The sequence below is a fragment of the Lycorma delicatula genome, chromosome 4 (assembly GCF_047948215.1).
Source record: "Lycorma delicatula isolate Av1 chromosome 4, ASM4794821v1, whole genome shotgun sequence".
In the NCBI taxonomy this organism is placed as follows: Eukaryota; Metazoa; Arthropoda; class Insecta; order Hemiptera; family Fulgoridae; genus Lycorma; species Lycorma delicatula.
The window spans coordinates 121276303-121304263 of record NC_134458.1 but is presented as its reverse complement, the minus strand read 5'-3'; the positions used below and the strand labels follow the sequence as shown (position 1 = coordinate 121304263).

At 28.7% G+C, this 27961-nt stretch overlaps 1 protein-coding gene across 6 annotated transcripts in view; it reads left to right on the top strand.

The window, feature by feature from the left end:
* Positions 1 to 27961, top strand: part of LOC142323826 (protein-tyrosine sulfotransferase-like) — a 1177394-nt gene that overhangs the window by 85752 nt on the left and 1063681 nt on the right. For all 6 annotated transcript variants that reach the window (XM_075364080.1, XM_075364084.1, XM_075364082.1 and 3 more), the window contains one exon: positions 25491 to 25515. The gene's annotated coding sequence lies outside the window, so the exon portion shown is untranslated. The remainder of the gene's footprint in view (positions 1 to 25490; positions 25516 to 27961) is intronic.

The following is a 27961-nucleotide window of genomic DNA, read 5'->3' as shown; positions in this document are numbered from 1 at the left end:
ACAAATACCTCTCAGATATACAGTATAAAGCTGTTTCCATAGTTAAATATCATTCGGTACGTATTTATTTGTTCGACAAAAAATTAAGCAGTAAAACTCATGTTAAAGTTTAATAATTTGTGTTAATTAGTATGTAGAACAGATTTTAGTTTACAGTATTTTAATTATAATTGTGGGCTCGATTCCTATGGTTTCAAACAATTTTCTATTTGTAATTTTTAATTTCCCGGTTATATACAGGCGATACTCGAAGAATGTAACTTGCTTTCAGAACATGTTGTATGAAATATATTATTTCAAAAAGAGTTTGATAAAAGTAATTTTTAATTGTGTTTAAATTTGTCTAATAAATTGTTTTATTTCATTTTTAATTTCTTTCTTTAATTCTGGTAGTTTATTTTTCTAAAATATTTAATTCTTTTGTTTTGTAATATTGAAAATTTTGTTTCGTTTAATATTTTTGTTAAACTGCGTTACATTTTGTTATCTTTTGCTTGTAATAAACTTCGAAATTGTTACGTTTGTATTTATTCTCTGTAAACAGTATTTATACCATTCACTCAGAATCAAATTCTCTTTTTAAAAATATTTTATGTTCATTACCTATTCAACAATATTATTTTACGATGTTTGGCGTAAATACTCCAGTACTCCATATTTATCGAAAATACTAAAAGTATTGTTCAGGGACCTATTTTTTCAATTTCTCAGGTAAGATTTCATATAAAACCACTAAAGATATCCGTTAGTTTTACCGAATGCTTAGAAATCAGGTCGAAAACGTTATCCTATATATATATATATATATATATATATATATATATATATACATACATAGGACATATAAACCTTTTTAGAAAAATGTAGTGGTTAGGTAGTACATATTTTAATTCTTTTAAATAGTAATTTAAATGAAAAGATGAAATTGTTAGATAAACCAATTCTTAAAATACACCTTCTATGTCTCATAACCAGGAAAGAATAGGAGTTCCATTGCCAGCGTTTTTGAAACTGGAAATAAAATTAAGTTCAAAAACGGTTTACGAAAAAACGTTACTTAAAATTTAAACTTTGATGACCATTACAATATTTAAATAAACATCATCAGTAGAAACTGAGGAAAATAAGAAAATAAACAAATGAAAAAAAAAATAAGAAAAAGTACACTGAAATTAATAAATAAACTAAAGAAGTATTATAAAAAAGTTTGCAAAAACGTATGAGGTATTTTAACGACGGTTTTGTGACGTGGACTCTAGCAAAAAGAATAAAAAGCTTGAGACAGTGGAGATATGGATTTGAGGAAATTAACGATGCCAAGTTTCAGATGGATAGAAACAATAACGAACAAGTTCTAGATGTAAATGGAAACAGATCGCCTTTAAACTTTATCGTACAAAGAAGGATAAAATTGGGTAGGCATAGTTAGGTTTTGATATAAAGAATTCTTAATAAGCATATTTGAAGGAAAAGTAGTAGAGAAGAAACCAAGGAGACATACGATAGAAGTGCTGTGCAAAACATAGAGATGCAGATGGTCGTTGTATATTCAACAATTTGAAGATAGCAGCGATGAAGAGAAAGACGTGGCTATTTCGAAAAGTTATCCCCTTTAGAAATTGATTGAGGAAGGACTTTAAATTGGATAGTATTAGAATAAAAATAAAAAATACAACTATTTTCGTTTTAGGAATTCCCAGTGCAAAGCGTAAATTTAACTTTAAAAAAATCTAAATTCATGAAATCTCCAGTTTAAATTTCTATCCACTGCAATTTAATTCACGCCTCTTATAGATTGGTTGGATTATACTTATCTTAAGAAAAATAGCTTAATAATAAGCCAATCAAAGAGATATCCCCGCCCACAAAGTAAATTGGAAGAGATAATCATTTAATATTCTTATAGTTGAAAACGATACACGATCTATCTTTGTTCAAGAGTGAAGTATCTTCATCGCTATCGAAAAATAAGTTTGCAAAAACCATTAATTCCTGTTTATTGGGTACATTTGTAAAATTATCGTTTTTAAGCAATCCTAGGCTGTAGCCAATTTTTCCGTTAAAGTGGGGGTTGTATGTCGACCGGAAGGGTCACAAGGCGGGGGGTGTCTTCCCCTATGGGGTTGGGATGTAGCCAGTTTCTCTGATGCAATATACTCAAAATGATCCAACGATTTGTTATCCTAGTTTCATTCTTTTAGGTTGCGATGTATATCGTAATTGCAATGTTGTCATTAGAAATTAATTTATATATAATTGCTTTTTTAAACGAAAAAAAAAATGAATCTACTGTTCAAAAATTGACTGGACTTTTTTTTTTAGATTTTAAGTAAGTTTTCTGTAATCGGTTTATGAACGTAATCTGCTTTACAATTTAATTCAATAACCGTTTAACATAGCTCTTTATTTGCGTCATTTTTTCTTTCCCAGCTATATGCATATATATATATATATATATATATATATATATATTACAGGTGTACCACGAATTTCTGCCGGGACTTTAATAACTTATTCTACTTGTGAAAATAATGGAAAAAGTTCACATAAATATGCTTTCACATGTTTCCTGAAATGATTCGTTTGCGAGTTACGGCTAGTGAAAGATTTCACTCGGATTTCAGCTACCCTAGTGAAATGAGGCCGTACTGAAATTTTTGGGCCGCTAATTAAGGGGCAGAATTAGTGATTTCTTATGGTGTTTGACCTGAAAAATCGAATAAAGTAGGTCCCAGAACCGTATCTGCAGTGTGTTTTGAGAAATTTTGGGTGAAAACCAATAAATTGGGATAAAATCCCTGTTTATTTTTTTTTTATATTTGACGTAAAATAACTTTGTTAAATAGATAATAAACACATAACAAATTTTAAACAAAAGTTGTAGAAAATTTATTAGTGAAAAAAATGGTGCAAGATAAATTGAATAAAACGACGAAAATTTAGGAATTTTCTAATTTTATTTTGAAACAGTACATTATTACATATGTCAAAAAGTATGAGTGAAAGTTTTATTTTAATAGACATTATTTATCAATTTTCTTAGAATTAAATTCTCTACAAAGTTAACTAGAAATTTTTATTTGTTTATTGGTTAATTAACAAATTATATGTTATTTCAAACCTAAACAAATGTATTTTCCGACGAAAATCTTTAGTATTTTATCCCGTTTTTATTAAAACCTAAGTGAGACAGAGGCCTAGAACCACTTTTATTCAATTTCTTAGATCAAATCTACAAAAGTACATCAAGTTTTAGTCAAAACGTTTGGAAACTTTTTACACACCCAGAATAATTTTGAGGGTACAATTTTATTTTTTTATTTTTTAGAATATCTCAACCGGGAGTCGAGTATGTTTAAAATAATCGCACTGGGATACTTAGTCCAATTGTCTATTATGTATGTTTACAAATCTTTTTGACTTTGAGTACATGATTCATACATAATTCGCAAATATTTTGTGATGAATTTAAGTAAAATGTTAGAATTGCTTAAATAAATTTTATTGATATTATAGTTACTATATTTAAGCTTCAGAATTAAGAAGAGTCAGCATCATTGTAGAGATAAAAGTTTGCAAAAGATTCATCTTTTCATACAAATTTTTTGAATAATTTTTTAAATTTATTTTTTTAAAATAATCGTTTAAATTTATAAAGAAGAAAATCAACATAAAGAAGAACAACATTTATAAATCGAACATTTATAAAGAAGAATCGTTAGAGAAACAAATTTTCGGAAATATAGTTATTTTTTTAAGTTTAGCGGTTGGTAGTTCTAACCAAAAATCGTTAAATAATTGCCGAAGTAGTTATGTATTTGATAAAATATCTATTATCATTATTTGCAGAATAGATTGTTATCCCGTCTCCCTAGAAAAAAAACGCATTGAAAATTATAAGTAGTTTTATTCTACGTTCAAAATTTTACCTTTGGTTTAATTGTGATACTAAACCGTTGTTAAAAGAATGATTTGACTTGCAATCAAATCTATTGCTGAAAAAAAAGAAAAACACAACCGGCTCTTGAAAGATATTGTTTCTTTTTTAAATGGTAGAATGTGGAAGCGTTAATTTTTCCATGGTAAGAGTCTTGGCTCCCCTTTCGTGTATTTCTACACTTTTGTTGTTGTTTTTATGACTATCAATTTTCATTCTTTTTGTTTAATATGTTCTTACCGACTTTTCGAAGAAAATTACAGTGTTACTTTCGGTTGCCTGTGGAGTTGGGGGGCGGGAGAGTGAATGAATTTCTTTACGTTTTGAAGTATGAGAAGAACGAAAATACCATTCACTTAAATTGGGGTTTCCTTATATATTTATAGGCCTATGTATAACATTTTGTGGCTCGAAAATTTCCAAAACTACTAGATTCATTTTATTGAAATTTAGATATGTTGTAGTAGTGTATCTGAAGTTGTGCATGTGAAACTTTGAAGAGATTGGTTGAATCGTTCTTGTGTTACACTCAATTTAAGTTCGAAAAAATTAATTTGAGTGGGACAAGTTAGAAGCGTGGTTCGTTATGATGCTGCAAGTTGGAAGGTTGATGTTTCTTTATCTGTGGTATCTGTTGTTAACAACATTGTTCGGCGTATTCAGGTAGCGTTTACCTACTTTGAGGGTCATGATGACTGGGTATGTGTTTAAATAAAGCAAAAGGAAACAAAATAAAATAACGGAAAATCGATCTTCTGTTTATTTTTGTTTCTTTGCATGCATCATTTATGTTATGCAATTGTTTACAAATCGATCATATACTTCGAACGATATCTGTATATACGATTTTTTTTGCGAATTGTATCTGAATCCGTAAGAAATTTATCTTGCTCTAGTCCATGAACAATTATAACCTGTGTAACATGAAAACATCGCCTTCTTAATGATTAAAGCGTAAAGCAAAGAAAATTACGGCTAAAGTATTTTTTGAGGTAGTTTTGGAAAGAAGAATTTCCTACGTTTAGGAAATAATATGGTTAAAGGAAAAGATAAAATAAAATGAAATTCTGAAAAGACTGATTTATTACCTAATATCTCTCTAGCGAAAATAATGTTTCTGTACTGGAAGTAAATGAAATGATTGAAGTAAATGAAGTGAAGATAAAACGATTGTACAGCGTGACTTCTGAGATAGCACAGGCTTGGCAGGATTGTGAATCTCGGTTGATGTAGTGGGGATTGATTGATGTGAGAAGAAGCAGATAGAATTTATGAAGGGACATTGAATTTTATAAATAGGTACAAAAAAGCGTTGGTATTTACCAATCTAAACACTTTTTAAGTAAGTCTAAGATAAAATTTTACTTTTTGACCGAAAAAAATTTAATTATCTCTGTCGGGAATTTGATTAAAAAAGAGCCAAATTCGATATCTTCAATGATTGAATAATTAGTAGGAAGTTTTCCAGTAGGATTTCCAAGAAAAAAATTCTTTTAAAGAATGTTAAAAATATGTTAAAAAAAAAGTTTTGAAAAGTAGTAAAAATTGGTTCGGTACACATTTGTTTAAGTAAGTTTAAAAAAATAAGTAGAATTTATAAAAATGCTTGCCTTATTTTTGAGATTAGATTGGCGAGGAATGTAACAGACTTTCTATACATGACTTCCTGGTCAAAATAAAGAAGAAAATTCTTATTAAAATTGATTCGGAGACGCTTTGTTAGCGATTGTCGGCTGGCGAAAGATTTCGCCCTAATCTCTGTACCTTCGGCGTCTGATATTGATATAATTCTTGGAACACGAATCTAGTGATAAAATTAGTGGTTTTATAAAAATCGTACCTGAAAAATTGAAGAAAAAAATGGGTTCCAGAACTGTATTTTTAGTAGTTTTCGAGAGAACTCGAGTTATAGGGAAAATATTGGATCGAGAAATACAATTTTACGTTTGGCATAGTATAACTTTTTTAAATAGTTAATAAATACGTAAAAGTTGTATACAAAACTTGTGGAGAATTTTATTCTGAGTAAAACGATATGAATAAAGTCAAATGAAATTAAATACCAACTAAGAATTAAGAAGTTTACTAAAAACAAGATTTATAAAAATGTAGTCGTTAATCGTAACAAAATTGTAAACAAAATTTTCATTATTATGAAACGAAAGAATTAAATATTTTAGGAAAGTTACAAAACGGTTTTTTTTTAATTCCCGATTTACAAACGTTATAAAACGGTTCCGATATTTTACGAAAAATCAGAAAACTGGCGCATTAAGCAAGGAAAAGGGATATCTTATTTTTTGTTGCTTGTTTAAGAATCCTTGCAATATTACTACAATACGTTGTTTTTATTGCCTTCATTGATCCTAAAACACGCCTTTACTGTACTACTGAATTAACCATCTGCTTTAACAATTCCACTTTCACTATATTTTGTACCCCAAAATAAAATATATTTTGACATGAATACAGTAAGGTTTTATGTTATTATTATAATCCGTTTGTAATTTTGATTGACTTGCTTTTTGAACCTTTTTATTATCATATTCATCTGAACATTTTAATTAAGATTTCTGTTTACATTTTTTTTCGTTTTGTTGAAATGCAGTAAATTTTACATTTTTTCATAATTTTATAATCGGTGTAATTATTAAATTATTGACATAATATTACAAAACGCATTTATTTCAAAAGATTGAAATTTTTTCCATAAAACTCTTTTATTTTTAAAGATATTTAGAAATATCTCCTCCTTCCTGTTAAAATTATTTGCCTCACCGATCTTGTTGAAAACAGGCTGTTTCTTTAAGTAAACATGAACTATATTAATCTTCATTATTGCACTGCATTTTCCCACTATTTATTTTCTATTTTTACTAGATTATTACTATTTCGGTCATATATCAATTCAGAGAAAATATATTTATGAATTTCGATCATTTCTTTATCTGGGGTAAGAGGGAATAATAACATGTTTTACTTTATAACTTATTCATCTGAGTTGCGCATGTTAAATTGTTTTTTTTTTCATAAGGAGAAATGTTATATTCTTGATAAAGTTTTATGTGTTTGAGTGATATTTCATTTAATAATTTGTAATTTTTTTTCTTCTTTGTTTGGTTATTGAACGCTGAGGCAACTATTTAGATAATTAAACATTTTTTCTGCATCTGTCAGGAATGAAGAGCCAGTTAAGTTAGAAAACCATTGGTTTATTACTTCACTTTTTACCTGGAATTCGGTTTCATATGATTTTTCCTTAAAGTACGAGACATGAAAATTGATACCTTTCTGGATATTTTACCATATATCAAAGTACTTCACAGTTTTTTCGTAACGATCTATAAATTACTCTTTATTTATATTCAGTGTTTTAACTAATTTTAAACAGTCATTAGTAGATCTACGTCTCAAACGGTTTAACTCTCTCAACAATGTTTTTGTTAAAATTCATGACTCAACAACGTAAAAATAAAAAAAAAAACATAGTACTTTATCATTCCTCATTCATAAAAAAGCAGATTGGCTCTATCTAATCAATTCTTTATTTCTCGGGAGTGATCCAAATCGAGTATCTAGTATATAAGATTTGATACTTGTCAAAGAGGAATTTTACTGATGGAAAGCCGTCAACATGGATTTTACGTCTACTTACTACCGTCTATTTAACGTTTAATTCTAATCCATAGCAGTCAATCACACCTTTTACTCTACTTAATATCAACTGGACTCTTTCTAAGTTATTAGCTACCAGTATCATCTCATCCGCTTATCTTAAATTATTGATGACAACCGCTCAGTTATAAGACGGGTGAATGTATTAATATTTCGCTCATTAATATTTAAAATTTTTTAGATTTAAAATATTAATAATAGGTTTGATTTACTCTACTGCCGATAAATCGAGCGATATTAAATTTATTGGAGGGTCTTTTGGAAAGTTCTAGGCTGACAAAAAACACAAGATTTTTCAGAAATTTTTATTTTTCCACGTAGTCACCTTGCAATCTGTGTAACTTTGGAAAATAAGCGGTTGTCTTATGTTTGACGTCATAATTTGAAGTAAATCTTCAACCAGTGAGCCATTTCTTCAATATTGGGAAGAAGCAGTAATCTTGAGAACCAAATCCGGTGAATACAGCACATGTAGAAGCTGTTTGAAGAAAACTCTCTTGAGAGCAACAACCGGATACTATGTGCAGGCGCATTATCATTATAAAAGAGAACTTTTTTTGGCCAGATGTGGATTATTAGCCAAATTAGCAACCTTGAATCGGCCCAGTAGGGAATTTTAATTGTAATTGTGATTCTCCCTGGTGATTATTCAGTTTTTTTTCATATAATCTGTGAGCTCCGTACCACGACAGCCCCGTAAAACCGTACAAATGGACTTTTCCTTCAAATGGAACCGTTTTCGCTTTCTTTGGCACGCTTTAGGAAAAGCAGTCAAACAACAGTCCAGAGTGACTGGGAGCAGGCAATCTTTGGACTGCTGTTTGATCTTTAGAACAGTTTGATTTCTTTCTGTTACTAATTCTGATAGGTTTTAAATTTTCAAATTTTAAATAAACTTGATAAATTTCCCATCGTATGGTTGTAAGTCTTAATTTTCTACGACCATTACACAAAAAGTCACAAATTAAGAATTGCAAAAACTTTACTGCTGATAATAATCAAAATACTACCGTGTGAGTCCAACTCACATATGCATGTACATCCATTTTCCAGAAATATCTATTTTCTTTTAGGTGTTTTTCGACGGAGGAGGTTGTGAAACATCGGCATTTGAAAAAAAAAACCGACAACGAAATTTTTGATCGATCTTGTATGCTTTCCTTTTATAGCTGTAGCTACTATGTATAACACTAACAGAGCTGCAGACGGAACATATATATTTATAATAAAATTTATAACTAACAAAAAAACCGATTTCATTGCAATCTGTAAAGTGGGTAGCCGAAAAACAAAAAATAATAAATATAGTACGTAAAACAAATAACTGGAAACTGGGAAATATGTTTCATCAATGTATACAATATAATATAGCAGGGGCAATAATACTAGGAGTGGGGTAGCCAGGAATACGCACCTAATAACACCTTGCCGAACCTGTTAGGGAGCTCGACACTACCTAGGCGACTGTAAACGGGGTTCCTCTCCTCTTAAAAAAAAAGAAGACAAAAAGATGACTATTAACAAACGTAGTATCCATCGAGCGCTTTTTTGTATCGGAATCATTGTGCAAAACGATGTCTAGTAGACACGGTCTATCGAGATGTTTACATTGCCTGTAAGCTCGCGCCCCTTCAGTCGGCGATCATTTAATACAGCATTATGGTTTTTTGTGACGATTTCATCAATCGTTGCAGTTTTTGTCGTTCGAGTGTTCATTGATTGGATGTTTAAATTTCAGAAACTTAACTTTTTACGTTCGAAAATGAAGGGAAAAAATTCGTAGAAGTATAATCTAACTCTTTTTGTTTGTCCATCCGGGTTAAACCTTTTAAAACAGCTGGAACTTCAATTTTATCATTTTTTCAAAAAAAATCATAACTTGTTCGCTGTACTTGATTGTCACAAACTCAACGCACGCGTCTGAAACTTCGCAGGACGCCATCTTAAGGATTATACTTGACAACTAATCACATTATCATTTGGTCATACTTGTGACATATCTTTGGCCCTAGTTCAATTAGACTTATTTTGTGTTGTCTTGCTGTAAAAGTCGACGGAATTTGATATAAGAAAAAAATGATATAATAGAAAAAAATATTAGGGAAGAAAAAAGTATTGCCGTTTCATAAAGCCTGCATGTTACTGTGTCAAAAAATTCTGTGTAGAGGAGTTCATTAAGATCGTTATTACTATTATAAAGCGGGAAATTTTTACTAATTCTTATATGCAAAATTATTTGCTTATTGATAGAATTGTGTTGGGGAACTTGTTAAATAAAACCGTTGAAGTGGATTAATCATATTTGTTGAGTAGAAAATTTGAAATTAGTCAAGTATTTCTACAAAATTGGACGTTTATCGCGAGGATAAAAACGCCTTCTTTTTTCTATTCGAGACGAATACACCAAAACGGTGCTTGTTAGAGTAATCAAAGCTTGTCATTCTACCGAGAACAACTATTATTTCGGGATTGAAGCTGAATAAATATTCCAGATTTACTAGAGGAAGATTTACTACAAGAATTACGGTAAATCACAGGGAAATTATTTAGATCCAGTAATTAATCTATCAAACTTCACAATAAAGTATTAATTTGGAATAAAGCCGAATCTTCTAGGTTCTTATTTTTATGAGATTCTGAAGATATCACAGCTATAACAACGATTTACTTGAATAAATCCATACATATAAAAATTGTTATTTTCAGTGGGTAAGAACATATTTTTAATATTTTGTCAAAGTTACGTTAGGTTAAGTTGTTGATGTTAATGATCGAAGTCGTAGAATGTCATATAATGTTAGAAATCATAGGCAAGGTAGCTTAATTCAAATCACGGTAGTGATTTGTTAGGAATTACGCCTCGATCAAGATTAATAAAAATCTTCTAATAATGTACAATATGACATGACATAGTAGTTTATATTACAGGAGTCATTATTTTATTTACACTTGCATTAAGATGACTGAGTTTTCAACTTTCCTCATGTAAGTTTTATTTCATTTTTTATCAATGTTAAAAATATCTGTTTATCACGGAGTTCGTTAGAATTTTGTCGGTAAGAGACGACGAAGTCAACGAACTACGTTTACACTTTTAAATATGACCTAACCTAACAGTGAAATGAAAATGGGGGAAAAAATATCCCGAATTTTGTAAGAAAACTTTTTTTTCCATTTGATGAACCGCGGGACTCGAATATGTCATTTTATTCATTTTTTACGGTGACTTTACGAATTGCGCCGCTAGATAGCAGTACTTGATAGTACTAGGTAGCGTACAAAATCTTCATAATGTACTTGAAATGATAAAATTTAAAAAAATATATACTACAGCTTGTTTTAATAGGAAATTCGGTTATGTAAATGAAAGTACTGAATTTGAAACAGTTTTTTTAATTCCCATCACTTCTTTAAAGAAAAAAAAAGAAAAGTATTAGTTTACAAGACATTATACTGGTTTTATTAAAAAGTAAATAAATAAAAGAAAAATAAGTTCGATTGGCAAAATCGAATTTAACGATAAAAATCGATAGTTACACTTACAAAGTAATGTGAAATGGCTTACATCACGGGATTTCGATTCGTGAAGGTCATTATACTAGTTTTATTAAAAAAGGAAAAATATTGTATGAAGTGAATGATATGACTATCAAAAAATTGGCCGTGAATTTCAGTTTGTTCTAAGATAATAAATTTTAATAATAAATTCATAAGATAATCAGTAATTCATAAAAAAATAAATAAATAAATAAAAGAATAATCTAACAAAAAAATTGGTGTTATATCCAAAAAAATTACAATAATATTGTAAACCGTACGGTAAGAGTCTAGCAGATATCATTTCTTCCGCTCAAAAAACAAAGATTTCATAAATATAACTGTATTTAAAAAAATGATACTGATATCAAAAAATGTAAGACACTACATTTCTATTATCAAAATCTGTTATTAATTTAGAATTTTCTTTTACAAAAATACATGTTAAATATATGTAATAGACAATAGATATACAATAATAGATAAACGATGTTTAATCGTTCCGTATAATAAGCAGAAAAAAAAAAATTGTTACAAAATTCTTACCGGCCCGATTTCATTTATATGTAATGCATATTATATTTACAAAAATAATACAATTCGTATGATTATTCGTTGTTTAATAAATTAAATCGGGCCGGTAAGAGTTTTGTAACAATTTTTTTGTTTTATTATATGGAAGGCTTAAACAATTGTTTATTATCTGTTGTCTATTACATATACTTAATATGTATTTTTTTAAAAGAAAATTCTAAATTAATAGATTTTCATAATGGAAATGTATGTCCGTTTGTTAAAAACAGTTTTGTTTTTATTACAGAAATTTTTGTTTTTGAGTGGAAGAAATGATATCTGCGAGACTTACCGCGTCATTCACTCTTACCAGTTTCATTGCAATTTTTTTGGATTTTCTTTACAGTTATTTGCCTTCCGTATTCTTTTGATTGTTTTTATTCATTTCAACGTAGCTTACATTTCAATTCTTTTTTATCATACATTTGTACATGCATGTCGCGCATACGGTAGGCGTAAAAACACACCCATACGCATGCACGCACGAATCTGTTGTTTGTACGTTCGTTACATAAGAATGCCTTGAAAAATTGGGTGAAAGGAATCAAAGGAAATACTTTGTATATATGCGTGTGTTATTTTTTTTATTAAATTGTAATGGGTTGTTGTTGTATCGTTTGTAAATGATAAGTTTAGTAACTGTAAATTCGTTATTCGCTTGTTAATAGTAAAGTCGCTTCATGTTTAACCATTGACAATATAAGTTTCTACTATTTTATTTCCCACTTTTTTCTTTTTAACTATGCAAATTTGATTTTGTTTCTTATATCTATATATATTTTTTTTTTAATTGAGACAAATTAAAGAAAATTACCCGTTTTGATTACTCCTCAGATTACTTTTTTTACTAATATTTTCGTAACGTATAAAGTAGAATAATTTTAGATCACCAATTTCAGAACCCTAGGTTTCCCAACTTTATTTTAGTCAAAAAAAAAACTGGCTAAAAACTAGTATTTTCCCCGTTGTCCTCATCTTTTAGAATTTTGAACCAAAGGGTTAAAAAAAGAAAACAGGCTCGTTCGTGCAATTCAATTAGTTTGTATTTCGTATGATTTTTTTTTATGTTCCAAAATAATTTACGTAAAATTATATATATAGTAATGAATAATTATATATATATATATATATATATAGTAATGAAACTGATTTTTCTTTGCAAGATGTGGCAACCCTGCAGCTTGCGTAGGCACACCATCTTTAACCTTGGTCTATAAGGTACTTCTAATCCAAGAGGCACATTGATGCAACTGCTCAGTCGTGAGTTGTGCTGTAATAAGTGAACACGAGTTTGTGTTTCTCGTCACAGAAAAGAAACCGAAAAATATTGTGCAACGGTATGCCATTTCTTTTTGCGTTAAATCGGGTGAAAATGCGACGACAACTTATGGTAAGCTTCAGAAGACTTTTGGAGAGGAGGTTATGTCAAGAGCTCAAGTTTTTCGGTGGCATAAAATTTTTAGTGAAGGCAGAACGAATGTTGAAGATGAAAACTGCAGTGAACGACCATCAACCTCACGGACAGGTGTCAACTTGACCAGGGTGCGTGAAACCGTACGATCTGATCGAAGATTATCCGTGAAAATGATTGCAGAAGAACTCAACATCAATCGAGAAACTTTTCGTCTAATATTAACCGAAGATCTTGGTATGAGAAAGATTTGTGCAAAAATGGTCCCCAAAAATCTCACAACAACAACAGCGAGAAACACGGAAAAATGTGGCAGCCGATCTGTTAGAGCAAACGGAAATCAATCCAGATTTGTTGAGCCGTGTTATCACTGGTGATGAAGGTTGGTTTTTTAAATACTATGTTTATATAAAAAGATTTATATAAACATAGATCTAGAAACGCTTTATTTTCGAGTTACAACTAGAAAAAAATTTCGCCCAGATTTTAGTTCTAATAAGAAGAAACCCTACTGTAATTTTGGGACTTAAATTAAGGAGTACATGTATATAAAAACAAATGCCCAATATGTCGTTAGTGTTTTCCTAAATCAGTGAAGAAAAAAATCTATAATCAAGGATCCGGACTCGATCTTTATCCGTCCATCAGTCTTTTTTTTTCTTTTTTTTAATAAAAATTAATAACCTCTTAATGGATTGAGCTATATTATTGAAATTTGGCACACCTTTTTAAAATTAATATTCTCTACGAACTGAATAAATATGAAATTTTTGTATTCATAAATTTCAAAATTCGCAAAACTCGGAAAACTTTAAAGATTCGCAGAATCTTTAGTTTTCCTCCGGTATAACTCATGAACTATTTTTATTAAGAAGTAATTATAAGTAGCTAAAATTTTAAGAGTTTTCATTTTTTCTTACAAGGAAATATTGTAATCGTGAAAGATCTCGGTTTTCAGATTTCAACGGAAATATCCATTTTGACCATCCCTGAATGAATTTTGACTAATTTCGGAGTGACGTTTGCACGTACGAATACACGTATCTTGCATAACTCAAAAACGATTAGCCGTATATTGTTGAAACTTTGGATTTAGGACTATTGTAACATGTAGTTGTGCACCTCCCCTTTTGATTGCAATCTACTGGACCAAAAGTGTCCATAAAAGCCCAAAATCTAAAAACATTTGGCCTTTTTCTTAACTGCAGTAATAAGCCGTCATTGAGAGCTTTTCAACAATATATCATAAGTGGTATTTATTTTCATTGGTTCCATAATTATAGCCAAATAAATAAAAGTTTAATTAATAAAATATTTGTATCTTAAGGGAAGGCACATCGGTTCGAATTAGAATTCATGTCCCTTTTTTTAAATTTAAATATATTGATTTATTAATAATTATTAACCTCTCATTGTAAAAAAAGTTTACGGTGAATAATAATTCAATAATAACAAAAAAATATCAGAAGTTATTAATGAAATCAAATTTTATGTACTTTTCGTTTTAAAAAAATGTGTTCATGTAATTTAATAGGCTTACAAGGAAGTCATGTAGTGTCCCCATCAGATTTTTTTAAGAAAGTCCTCTCAGTTTATATTTTAAACCACTGAGATATAATGTAAAATGTTAGTGTAAGTCTGTGACGCAAAATTATTAATTTTGTGCTAACGTTTTATCATATAATAAAGATCAAACTTATAATCAAATAATATTAAATCGGTGTTAAAAATACTAAGATCAGTTGCCGCTTTAATTTTATAATTTTTTATTTATTTTACTAATGTGAACTTAGCAATTTGTTCAACTAGTGAACAATAAAAGAACCCTTTTACGGTCAACGAGATGAGGATGATATGTATAACATGTAAATGAGGTGTAGTCCTGTACAGAAAAGACTTCGGCCGACCATACTTAGACTTGTGGTTAATTGAACCCCAACCACTAAAGTACATCGTATCCACTGTCTCGTACTCAAATCCGCATTTGCTTTTACTAGGATTCGAACCGCAGAAACCGATGTTAAACAATTGATTTTCTACGACGAGTTTTCAGTAGATCAGACCGTGGTCTAATTTTACAAATAAATAAAAAAATTATTAATTTTACAACAGCTGATTAAAGTACGATTGAATAATATTCAGAGTTGATGAAACCTGGGGGAGGTTAGCAGAATAGTAAGAGGAAGTCAGAACTTTTTCGAACAGCTTTTTTTATACGTGAAATTTATTTCATTATTCTACTTGTATTATAGGTAAAACAAATAAAAAAAAAGATTAATAAAATTTAAAAAAGGAACAATTTAAACACATATATATATATATATATATATATATATATATATATATATACATACATAAAGTAAAGTTAGGATGTTAAATGTTGTTTAACTGAGAAAAAAAAGTATGGAAATGGAAATGGTACAAGGAACCTGCCTCAAGGCCGTTAGTGACGATGAATGGTAAATATATGAATTTAAATTTCAAGTTACTGAAGTCCGTGCTAAACTATAATTAAAAAGATTGTTTGTATTCGTGTATTTTTAATTGGTATTACTTATGTGTACTGAAATTTGTAAAATAATTGCAAAATTATTAATTTTATAAAGTGTTTTTAAATCGATTTTATTACTTTTTAAAATTTAATTTTTAAGTTGATCGATTGATATTTGAAGCATTGTATCATATCGTTTTTTAATTTAATTTTTAAAGGTTCTTAATGGTGCTGACATTTATGTAAACTAAAAAGATAATATTTAATTTATCTACATTTTTTTTTTGTTTTTTAACACTGTCTTTTCAAATCTAAGGTTATTTATTTTTCATTAACTATGCCTGTAGCTTATAAAGAACCTTCATTTAGTAAAATATTAAATAAACGCTTAGTTTATTGTTTGACGGATGTTTTTGTTGTCTGCTTTATTTAAGAGAATGACAATATAGTTTACAAAAGTTTGTAAAATAAGCTCTTGTAAAATTTTAAATTTTATAAAGGTCGATGTATTATTATTTTAATATTTATATTCACAACATTACTTGTTTGTATAAGAAAACTTCTGTATACTATTTATCTAACCGGCATATTATCCTTGATCTTTATTAAAAACTGTAGCTTAAAATAAGCTTATTTTGTAATATGCTTTACAAAAGTTGATTAAAATTAAATTTATTTATTAACAGTTGATGTATGCTGTATTTTTTACGGTACCACTTTTTTTAATCTGTTAACCGGAAAGAGAAACTCTTCCGGCTTTAATTTCTGAAAAATTTCCCAGTGGATGTAATTTTAATCTTTATTTATCTTAATTTTATCCTCCCCCGTATAATATTTTGTTGTAGTTTATCTCCAATGAGTAAATAAGAAGAAAAAGCAACCATTGTCAAAGAAGGAACGAAGCCCTTCTTAAATATGATTATACATGTATATGTGTTCATAATTGTTAAAAATTAATTTTTTTCAATAAATACACTTCTGATTATAGTTTCCAAAGAAACTTCTGATTAAAAATAAATAATCAACTATTTGAAGAATAAAAGAAAAAGAATAAAAATTTTATTGGATATCCTTCCTAAGTTTTAGTATTTAATAACGTGTCAATATACAAACACAGGGCACGCACAAAAGAGATAAAAGTAACAATTATTACTGGAGAACATTATAGAATGTAGGATAATAAACGTTATAACTAAAAACATTATACCGAACTGTGCAGTACTTGAATTGTTTGTAACACGTGCCAGAATAATTCACTCTATTCTTAAAATGGCTTCGTAAAAAATTTGTCGTACTCTACGTGATATAGAAAACAGAAAAAAAGTATCTTAGCGCACAGTTTGTACTTTTTCGTTACATTACAAGTTCTTATTAGTAATCGATTTTAGTGAATTTTTAGAATCGGCTTAAAAAAGGAATAAATAAAGTATGTGAGGGTTAGAAAAAAAAATGAAAGAAAGTGAATCAGAGAAAAAGAAAGAAGGTTTATTGAATGTGCGAAAGAGAAAGGATGAAATGGTAAAACGGGAGGAGTAAATTGAATGGAATGGAATTGAATTGAGTAACGTCTTTATTTACCGTGGCAACAAAGTTACGACATACGATCTTCTCTGACATTTTAAAAAATAATCTATTTTTTCTTCTTCTTTGTTCTTTTCTTTTCTTATAACTACGCAATTATTAGTTGAAATTACACTTTTTAATCTATTGATACTTGTATGTAAAGGTTATATGAATATATTGCACATATCGCAATTATTTAATTTTTAATTTGTAATATATATTGATTTATTTATTAATAAGTTCAAAAATATACATTTTTACGGATTTCGTAACTTAAAAAGAAAAAAAAATTGAAATTTGATGGACATCATTTTAAGATCCAACAAACTATATATAAGTTATTGATTGTATTTAAATTAAAATCATGTCCACATTATATGGCGTGGAGAAGAGATTTGAAGTTTAACTAATTAGTCATGATAAAACGGCAGAGGGGTCGCAAGGTTTGTATGAGTCATAAGACTTAGTTTATTTATTTATCGAAAAATGAATAAGTTCAATCTGTAAACCAATAGGGTGACGAAGAATTATAAATTTACTGCTGGACTTTCGAGCAACGAGAGAGCATTAATATAGAGAGACTGTAGAGAGACTATAGAAAGACTGCCGTCTTTCATAGTCAAATATGTTATCTATTTTGATTATGCTTGTTGATTATCCATTCTAAAATATTACTTCAACGTAGTTTAGTAGCAAGAGGTTAAATACGGATATTATTTATAACCACAATAGTATTAATATTTATATTTTTAATAATATTTGTTTATTAGTATTTTAATTTTTTTTAATTTTTTTTATTGGGTTTCTTGTTTCTTTTTATCTTATGTATAATCTGGATGAATCTATATTTCATTAAAACTAGTTATTTCCAGATATTTTACAGTAAAAACAAGCTTACGCCCACTTACAGTTATCTATGAATGATGAAAAAATTTTGTAACATGTGAAAAATACCATGCTTGATCAGGATTCGAACCCGGGACTTCTGGATGAAAGGCCGAGACACTTCCATTCCGTTACGGAAATCGGCTTTATATAAACCATTAATACATGAAATTTTGCCTTAAAGAAGTAGTTTTTTTTTTTAAATACCGAGTAATTACATAGATTATTTTTGTCAAGTCTGAAAAAAAGTAAAAAAAAAAATATCTGTTGTGATTACGCATTGCTTGACGACCGCGTTTAACTCTTTAAATTAAAAATATCATTTTTACCGAATTTAAAAAAAATAGGATTATTCAGTGTTTTTTTACTTCCTTGTACGAAGTAAAGGAAGTATTGCGATCGCGAAAAATTTCGGTTTTCAAATTTCAACGGAAATATCCATTTTGACTAGTTTCAGCGTGACGTCGGTACGTACGTATATATCTCGTATAACTCAAAAAGGATTTGTTGTAGGATGTTGAAATATTGGATTTAGGACTGTTGTAACACCTGGTTGTGCATCTCCGTTTTTTATTGCCACTGATTGAACCAATAGTGTCCAAAAAAGCCCAAATTCCAACAAATTTGGACTTTGGACTTTTCCTTAACTGCAGTTATAAGCCCTCATTGAACGCTTTTCAACGATATATCATAAGTGGTACTTATTTTTATTGGTTCCAGAGTTATAGCCAAATAAAAGTTTAATTAATGAAATATTTGGATCTTACAAGGCATATCAGTTCGAATCAGATCTCCTTTCTTTTTTTTTTTTTAATTTAATTATATTGTTATATAATTTAATAATTTATTAAATATATCGATTTACTGATAATTATTAATGTCTGATTGTAAAAAAATCCCTTTCGGTAAGCCGGAAGGTGGAAGTAGATTTCACCGGTGCTTAGTAGGAGATAAAAAAGATCCACCTTACCGTTAAGAAAAACTTCAAATTTACTCAATACGACAATGGCTGCACGTGTAAAAAGTTTCACGTACGACAAGCCCCATCTTCTTATAATTCCAGCAATATTTTGGTCATCCCTTGCCGTAAGGGTTGATCATGTCAAAAATTGTTTCAGACAATAGTTTTTTGTGATTCTTAGAGGACTAACGACCACTTTAAACAGATTCGATACTGTGCCTGTTAGGAGAGATATGATTTTTTTGTCTTCGAAAGTCCATTTTTTCTACCCCTCGGCCAATGGTTGGTGGTCAGAAATTTTTACCTAGGTAAGATTTAGGCCCTTATCCAAAGAATAGTAGGAACTTTAAACGAATTCGATATTTTACTTAATAAGAAAGTTATGGCGATATTTTGTCTTTTTTCGAAAATAACCTCCCATTTCCACCCCTCATGTTCCGATTTTTCCCATTAACAAATTCGATTGAGATTTTTGGACGAGTTATTTTTAAAGGACAATTTGAAAGTGATTGGCGCAAAATTATGGCAGTTCACAAGAAAGTGACATATATATAAATATAAAATATTAGAAATTATTAATGAAATAAAATTTTACGTTTTTTTCATTTAAAAAAAAAAGTCTATATGTAATTTAATAACCGTACGAGGAAGTCATGTGATGTCCACATCAGATTTGTTTTTAAATTTTTTTCTACGTATTCTTAAAAACTGGAATACACTTATTAATTTCTGTTTAGTTCCATCCCACTTAAATCTCAATCATCGAAAAAGTACCGACGCGTGACCGACGAATAAACTTTTATCCAGTTCCCCTTTATTAAGTATATCTTATTCAGTCTAATTATTCAAGCTTACTGAAAGAAGCTCAGCGTATTGAGTAATTGAATATTGTTGACAGTAAGCTATATCGTATTAAATCTAATGACTGCAATCGCAGTCATCAACCGTAAAGAAATGATCCTTTGTAGTTAAAGTTTACGATTCACAAAGTAAATGCATATCATGTAACAATGCTTCCATTTACTCTTGTCACATAACAGTTCGTCACATTCTCACAATAACCGTTGCGTAAACGTTATTAAATGTTCATTATCGTAGATTAAAACTAATATACATATGTAGAAGTTTACTGTGGCTGATGTGGTTGTAATTTAAATTCCTTAATTCTATAAGACCTTATCTAATTTGTAATATCGTTTTAATCGCTAATAGATTCATCGATTTGTTTGTAGAAACGCTTTACGTCGGATCCATTATCGTATGTGTGACTTAACGCCACATTTCGTAGCTTAGTTGCAATTTACATACACGTGAATATGTATGTATGAGGTTTATTTTTATGTAAGAATTGTATTCTTGATACTTTTAAATGATCTCTTTGAAAGGTTATCTTATTATCTTTCAGTTTGTTTCTTATTTATAGGTGTTTAAAATAACATTTTTGGAAGAAGGAAGTCCTTTTTTCAGTTTTATATTGTTATTTCTGTCTGTTACATGCCATACATACATACATATTTGTTATATGCTAAATTTATGAGTTTAGAAAATTTCCTTACGTTTTTTCTGAAAATGTTATAAAAATTAGGTCGTCTACATTTTTCTATCCAAGTTTTATAAAAGGTAATAATCGATCAATTTGTTCGTCGTCTCAAAATAGAATAAATATACTAAATAAAAAATTCATCGTCTGTTATAGGATTATGGGGAATAGAGGTAATGAAATCGATGCCACTTGATTCTTCCCTAAACTTTTCTCTCGTTGATTCTTCACTTCGGCTCTCCACGCGTTGCTCTTTAGGTGCGTTACATTTTTGTAAGGTAAATTTCCCTGGCGGATAAGTTCCCTTCTTCTCTCTTTATTGGAAGAATACTGTTATTCAACTTGATGCTGTTATTATATATGTTTATATATAATAGTGATTCTGGAGAAATAGAAAATAATTTTGGAATTGATTTTAGAGCTTGAAATAAGTAAATACGTTCAAAAAAACATATGTACGAAAACGCTTTGTTAACGAGTTACAACTAGCGAAAAATGTCGCCCGGATTTCAGTTCCTCCGGTAATTCAAGACCGTACTGGATTTTTAAGGCGTTATGTAAGGGGTTAACTAGATGTTTTCTTATGTTTTTGAGCGGAAAAATTGAACGAAACTGGTCCCAATTCAACAATAAAACTGTACTGTTTTACACTAACACTGTACCTCCCATAGCTTTCATGATATCCAACATAAGACAGAAAAAATCGGTCGGTGACGAAAAATACATTTTTTTTAGATTTGAAGTACAGTAATTTAATAGCTGATAAATGCGTAAATTTTATTATCAGAATTTGTACAGAATTTAATTATGAGAAAATTGATGTAATAAAGCTTATTAAATACAAAGAAAATCAATTTTTATTATTAAAAACGTAACTGCTGATGATTTTTGCTATTGCCGAACAAAATATCTGATATATCAATAATTATTGATTAACGATTGCCAGTATTCAGTATTGTGATCCTTCCCATTTATCATTTTTAGTTCTGTAACAATAGAATAAAAGATTAATCTACGGGTAATCTGTATGTATTATTCTCTCCATAATATTGCATAAATAATTCTTTTCAAACTGTTGTAACAGCTCTACCTTCAATTTTATGGCTTTTATTTTCGGTTACATTATAGTAATAAAAAATAAGTCTTATGTTCACTAAGGCGAAAACAAGGCTATACGGTGCAAAATTTTATCTATCGGATCCCTGTCGATATTACATTGGTTCTATATGAATTCAAATAAATAGGAGTTTAACGTAAACCTCGATGTACCACACTCCTTGCGATTCTGTCTTTTCGCTGCTGTCCATAAACTCTCCACTGTGTTTGTATTCCAGTGTTAACCGAGTGATTAACAGTTTGATGTGTAAAATTGTAACTTTGTAGATAAGTATATATCATCGTAACTCCACTAACAATCAGAAATTATGTTTGTCTTAGGTCTAATACACTCCTTTATGAAATTTTGAGTCTTTCGTTCGATCGGGAACGTCATGTACGAAACATACTTTTATATATCTACACACTCCGGTAACACCCACTTACCCACATACACGTTCCTTACAAAGTTTTTCCAGTTACAGCGATACTACCCGTACCAAACTCTACCTTAAAAAACTTAAAACCGGTTTAGTCCCTACTCCATGCATACAGGAAATAAACAACAATTTTCAATTTCAGTTTGCCGGATTGCAGCCATCGATCTTTAAACGAGCAGAATTGCAACAGTTCGCCTTCACACAATGCCATTTGTTTTCTCTGTCGTTTAACGGAAGACATTTCATGTACTTGTATGCATAACTTAGGATTATGTAATGTCACTTTGGCTTGTAAAAAACGAACATCTTAATGTATATCTGGCGTTCACGGATATAATCAACAAAACCCACGTCGAATGAAAATAAAAAATGGTGTTAAGCTCAGCAATACACATAATTGAAATAATTGACCGGCGCACAGCTAGCCAGGGATATCACTATAATAAAATAAAGACAGGTTGAAGTATAATTGCTATATGAAGTTAGATAAACATTACGAATTCAATATATATCACAAATCCATAAATAATTTAAATAACCATATTATTAATTCAGGAAATGAAAATTAAGAATGTGTCTCCTTTTGAAATAACACTCTTAGTGTTTTGCATTAGATGGATAAGGAACGGTATTTGTATGCGATTGATATTGTGATTTTTTAAAGATTATTATTATTACTTAAAAAGTATCCAAAAATCTATTTGTCTTTCCATTTGAATGTTTGTTTACGCGATAATTTCTGACGTATCAACAGATTGTCATGAAATTGTCAATGCAGCCTTCATTATCTCGGTCACGTTTGAAGATTAGTTAGTTGCAGGTAACATTCTTAACCGGTTTAACGTAAAATTAAGTATTTTAACAGGTTGTCTTTTAGATAAAATATTTATTTATCACTTAGTATTTGTAATTATTTTTATTTAATAATCAGGTCTTTTTTTAATTCTTACCTTTTAAATATATAATTTTTATTTATAATTTATATATATATTTTTAATTTATTTATATTTATAATAATATATATTTATAATAAATATTTAAGGTATTTATAATACCTTTTCAATTTATATTTATGTATTTATTTATAATTTAGCTAAAAATTAAAAATAATTTTTTTCTTACATTATGCAGTTCAAACAAATTATACAAAACAAAAATCTGATATGGACACCACATGACTTCCTTGCACGTCTATTACATTACATATACACATTTTTTTAAAGTTAAAAGTACATAAAATTTTATTTCATTAATAACTTTTGATATTTTTGCATATTTTTTTCTTTTTTATTGTTATTATTGAATTATTACTTATTGTAATTTTTTTTACTATCAGAAGTTAATTAAAAGTTATTAATAAATCGAAAAATTAAAATTAATTATTTTAAATTAAATAAATAAATTAATTAAATTAAAAAAGAAAAGTTAAAAAAAAGGAAATGAAGCTGGATTCGAATGTGTCTTCCCCTTGCAAGATCAAAATATTTCCTTAATTAAAATTTTATTTGACTATTACCAATGAAAATAAGTACCACTTAGAATATATTGTTGAAAAGCTCTCAATATGGGCTTATTAGCTGCAGTAAGAAAAAGCCCAAAATGCAATTTTTTTTCGATTTTAGACTTTTTTTGACACTTTTGGTCCAGTCGATTGCAATCAAAAGCTGAGGTTCACAACTAGATGTTACAACAGTTTTAAATCCAAAATTTCAACATTCTACGGCTAATCGTTTTTGAGATTGCGAGGGACGTACGTACGTACAGACGTCACGTCGAAACTAGTCAAAAAGGATTCAGGGATGGTCAAAATGGATATTTCCTTTGAAACCTGAAAAACCGAATTTTTTCGCCGTTACAATACTTCCTTTACTCCGTACAAGGAAGTAAAAAAAGGTTTTTGAAATCTAAAACAATTTTTTCAACTTATTTCAACTGTTTATTAACTATATTATTGTATTTATAAGTAAACTTTAATGACTTTTTTAAAATTCATATTTATTTATTAAACATCTGATAATTCGATTATGGATTGGTCGAAACAAATTTTTAAATTTTTTAAAGGCTCTCTAAGATCTGAACTTGTTATTTTAGTGTGGATTTTTATTTTGAATATGATATCTTCACACGAGATTATTTTAAATTGTGTACATTTTTTTATACTTTCGCTTATTTTTTTACATCCGTTTTGATTTTTAGCGGTTCGTAACACAGCTTTTGTTTTGTAGGTTCTTTTACGATTTTTTTATGTTGTTTTATCTTTTTCTTTACCAAATTAGTCTGTATGTATTTCTTGGTGTTTCATCATAATTCTTATGTTTTTACTTCCTTGTGCGAAGTAAAGGAAGTATTGTGATCGCGAAAAAATTTGGTTTTCAGATTTCAAAGGAAATATCAATTTTGACTAGTTTCGAAGTGACGCGTCTACGTACGTATCTCGCATTACTCAAAAATGATTAGCAGTAGGATGTTGAAATTTTGGTCCAAAATCCAAAAACTGTGGATTTTTGGATCTTAGCAGGAGAGGCACATCGGTTCGAATCAGATTTCATCTCCTTTTTTTAAACTTTTTTTCTTAAATTTATATGTATTAACTTATTAATAATTATTAACCTGCGAGTGTAAAAAAACTTTTACAGTAAATAATAATTCAATAACAATAAAAAAAAAAAAATAAAAAAATCAGAAGTTATTAGTGAAATAAAATTTTATGTACTTTTAAAAATGTGTATATGTAATTTAATACGGGTACAAGGAAGTCATGTGGTGTCCACGTCAGATTTTTTAATTAATCATTGTTAAAATATTACGCCGTACATTTTTGTATCATTTAACCTTTCTCGTTCGCTCATACAAATTTGCAAATAAAATGCGATATTTTAGTACTACGATCGAGATAGTTTTATAGCTGAATTAATAATGAGGCAGGATGTTAAACCAAGCGTACTGGGTAAAGTATCTAGAAAAGAATTTAACGTTGTCGTTTTCGCTGAATACAATATACTATTTAATAGCATTATGCCAAATCCTTCGAATTATAGGCAAGATGTAATCGTTTCAAAGTGGTATCCTTATTTTCACCATAGCAGTTGGTTATATTTTTAACATCATTACTCTTAGAGAAAATAGCAACTCTGATTTGTATCTCAAAAGTTTTAATTATATTATATCCGTTGTAATTATTAAAAGTAGAGATGAAACAATAAATGAAACCCCTTTCTCCTTATTTGTCGTTAAATAATGCACGACAGGTTTGTTCACTACTTTTCTCTGTATTATTTAAAAATAATATAGTAAAATATTGTATAACTATTAGGATTAATAAAAAATTATTTGTAAATTGAAAAAAATTACTTATTTTTATAATTTTTTTATTTTTTTACAGAAGGAATACGACGGCACAGTTCCAGGTAATAAATTTTAATCATATTAGCTACATTAAATAGAAAAATTAATTATTTATTTCATTAATTTTTTACTTTAGTTTGTGTCTATATGATTTGATAAAATAATGATTTAAATAAGTTATAATGGTTGTTTTTGGTTTTTTTAAATAAACATGGGTAAATAAAAAAAAATATTTTAGTTGTATGAAAGTATTCCCCTCCCAGTTTGTTTTACTCTGATTCGCGGATGCTGTCTGCGTCGCAATTATGAAGTTATGGTACGTTGAAATCAATAGGCGGTTGAAGGTCACGCCCTTCTAGCACGTGAACCTTACCAATCCTTGTTATTCGCTTCTCTACCCTGCTTACGGTTGATTTTAAATAAGTATGTACGAGTATTATGATTTGTTACTGCTTTACCTTTTGCACTATAAAGGCGTTTGGTCGCTCCATACAAACAATTTTTAATTTCGATTCCTTATTGTTTTTTTTTTCTTGAAGAGACTGATTTAAAATTCCTTGATTTTTAAGTGATTTCTTTGACGAGATACGATCATTTTTAATATATAATAATAATTTATATAGTATTTTTTTATAAAGTAATAAACATCTGAAATTTTATTTTTTTATAAATTGTTATAAAGTATATTTCATTATAATGTTGATAGTTGTTTTATTTAGGCTATTCTGTTTGATGATTAAGACATTATTTCATTGCAAAAAATAATAATAAAACAAGGAAAACTTCCAATTAAAAAAGAATTGGAAGTGGTTTGCAATAATATTTTAAATATCCTGTTTATTATTTGATGAGATTTCCAGAGTTTAATAACATTTATTACTTTATTATATCAATATTAAACGGATAATTAGTTACATGCACTGAAATCAGTACATGTTACTAATTATCCTTTTAAAATATTACACTCTCTTGTAATTACAAATTTTTATCTATCGGTCAGTGGTCTCAACTTTCTACGCAAAAAAAAAAAACTATAAATAGTTAGGAGTATAAAATCTGTAAAAATAGTCTGTGTTAAACTTTTCTGTATTTATTATTATATAGAGGAAAAATAATCATACATGAAAAAGTAAGCTAATTTTTTTTTTTTTTAGTGGGACTGAGGGTAATCTACGATGAAATCTTATTGTAAAATTAACATTATATATTTAAATAAAGTTTAAAAAATTCAGAACGCAATGATTTTTTAAACTTTAATCGGCTCTCTCACTCCCAATATTATCCCCCAAGGTATTTTTGGGGGGAGGATTTCTTGGACTACTACTATGCTTAGGAAAACAAAAAAATTCGGTTAAAAATATGCAATAAATAGAAAGATAACATTTTTTTGAGGAAAGGGGAATTTTGGAATAAATATTCTTTATTTAATATTAAGATAAGTATGCACGCATGTACTTGTGTTTAATATTAAGTGAAGTTATGTTTGCAAAAATTTGAGAAAATTTACCTCAAAAAACTATCTACTCCCTTGGAATTTTACCAACAAATTGCCTCATATACTACTCGAGTCTGTTCAATTTTCATAAAATCGGTTTATCCAGTCAAAAATTACTAAGCTTCAAACATGCCAAAACTCGTACATACGTGTATGTACAGAAAATAACCCCCCCCCCCCAATACGTTTTTGTTTTTTGAGGTCTCTGGGTCATGAAATGACAAAACCCACACCCCATTTTTTGACTGATTACCTACTTTCCTTCTTGCAGCATTGCTATATAGCTATGATGCCAGTAATGTAAAAGTAGTTTATTCAGTTTATAGGCTTATTTAAAGGAATTATACCGAATTAACGTAATGCTGCTCATTGAAAAATGGTTGTTGAAGTACCAGAAGTGACAGCAAATATATCAAGTGAAAAAAGGTATAATTTATTTCGTATTATAATTTTTAAAAACTTTGTTTTTTTGTAACGTCTTTCAAGTTATGTTTAAAAGAACGTTAATACTTTAATAACCACACGTACCTTTATGTACTTAATAATATTGAAGTAATTTAAATAAGAAGAAAATTAATATTTCGTAAAATAGGAAAAATTGAAAATAAATGTCATTTAATATAAAATGTAATTATACATAAAAATGTAAATAAAATGTTATATATAAAATGTAAATTTGAATGTAATTTTGCACACAGCACGGAATTAAAAAAATAGGTTTTTCAGATTATAATTTGTATTTCATTAGAAATATCTATATTTTAATGAACATATATCGAAGATATTCTGCTTCACCGATGTTTAATCCCTACTAAAGCAGGATTTTTGTATTCAGCTTTTACGTCACACGATTTATTCATTTTTCTTTTATTTCTCCTATTAGAATAACACTTTTTTCGATTTAATTTTAATTCGGATTGTCTTTTTGAACATAAAAAGCGCTGCTACATTACGTTAAAAAGCATTATAAAATTAGTTCTTAATTAAAAAAGAAAAAAATAATAAAAAGGGCT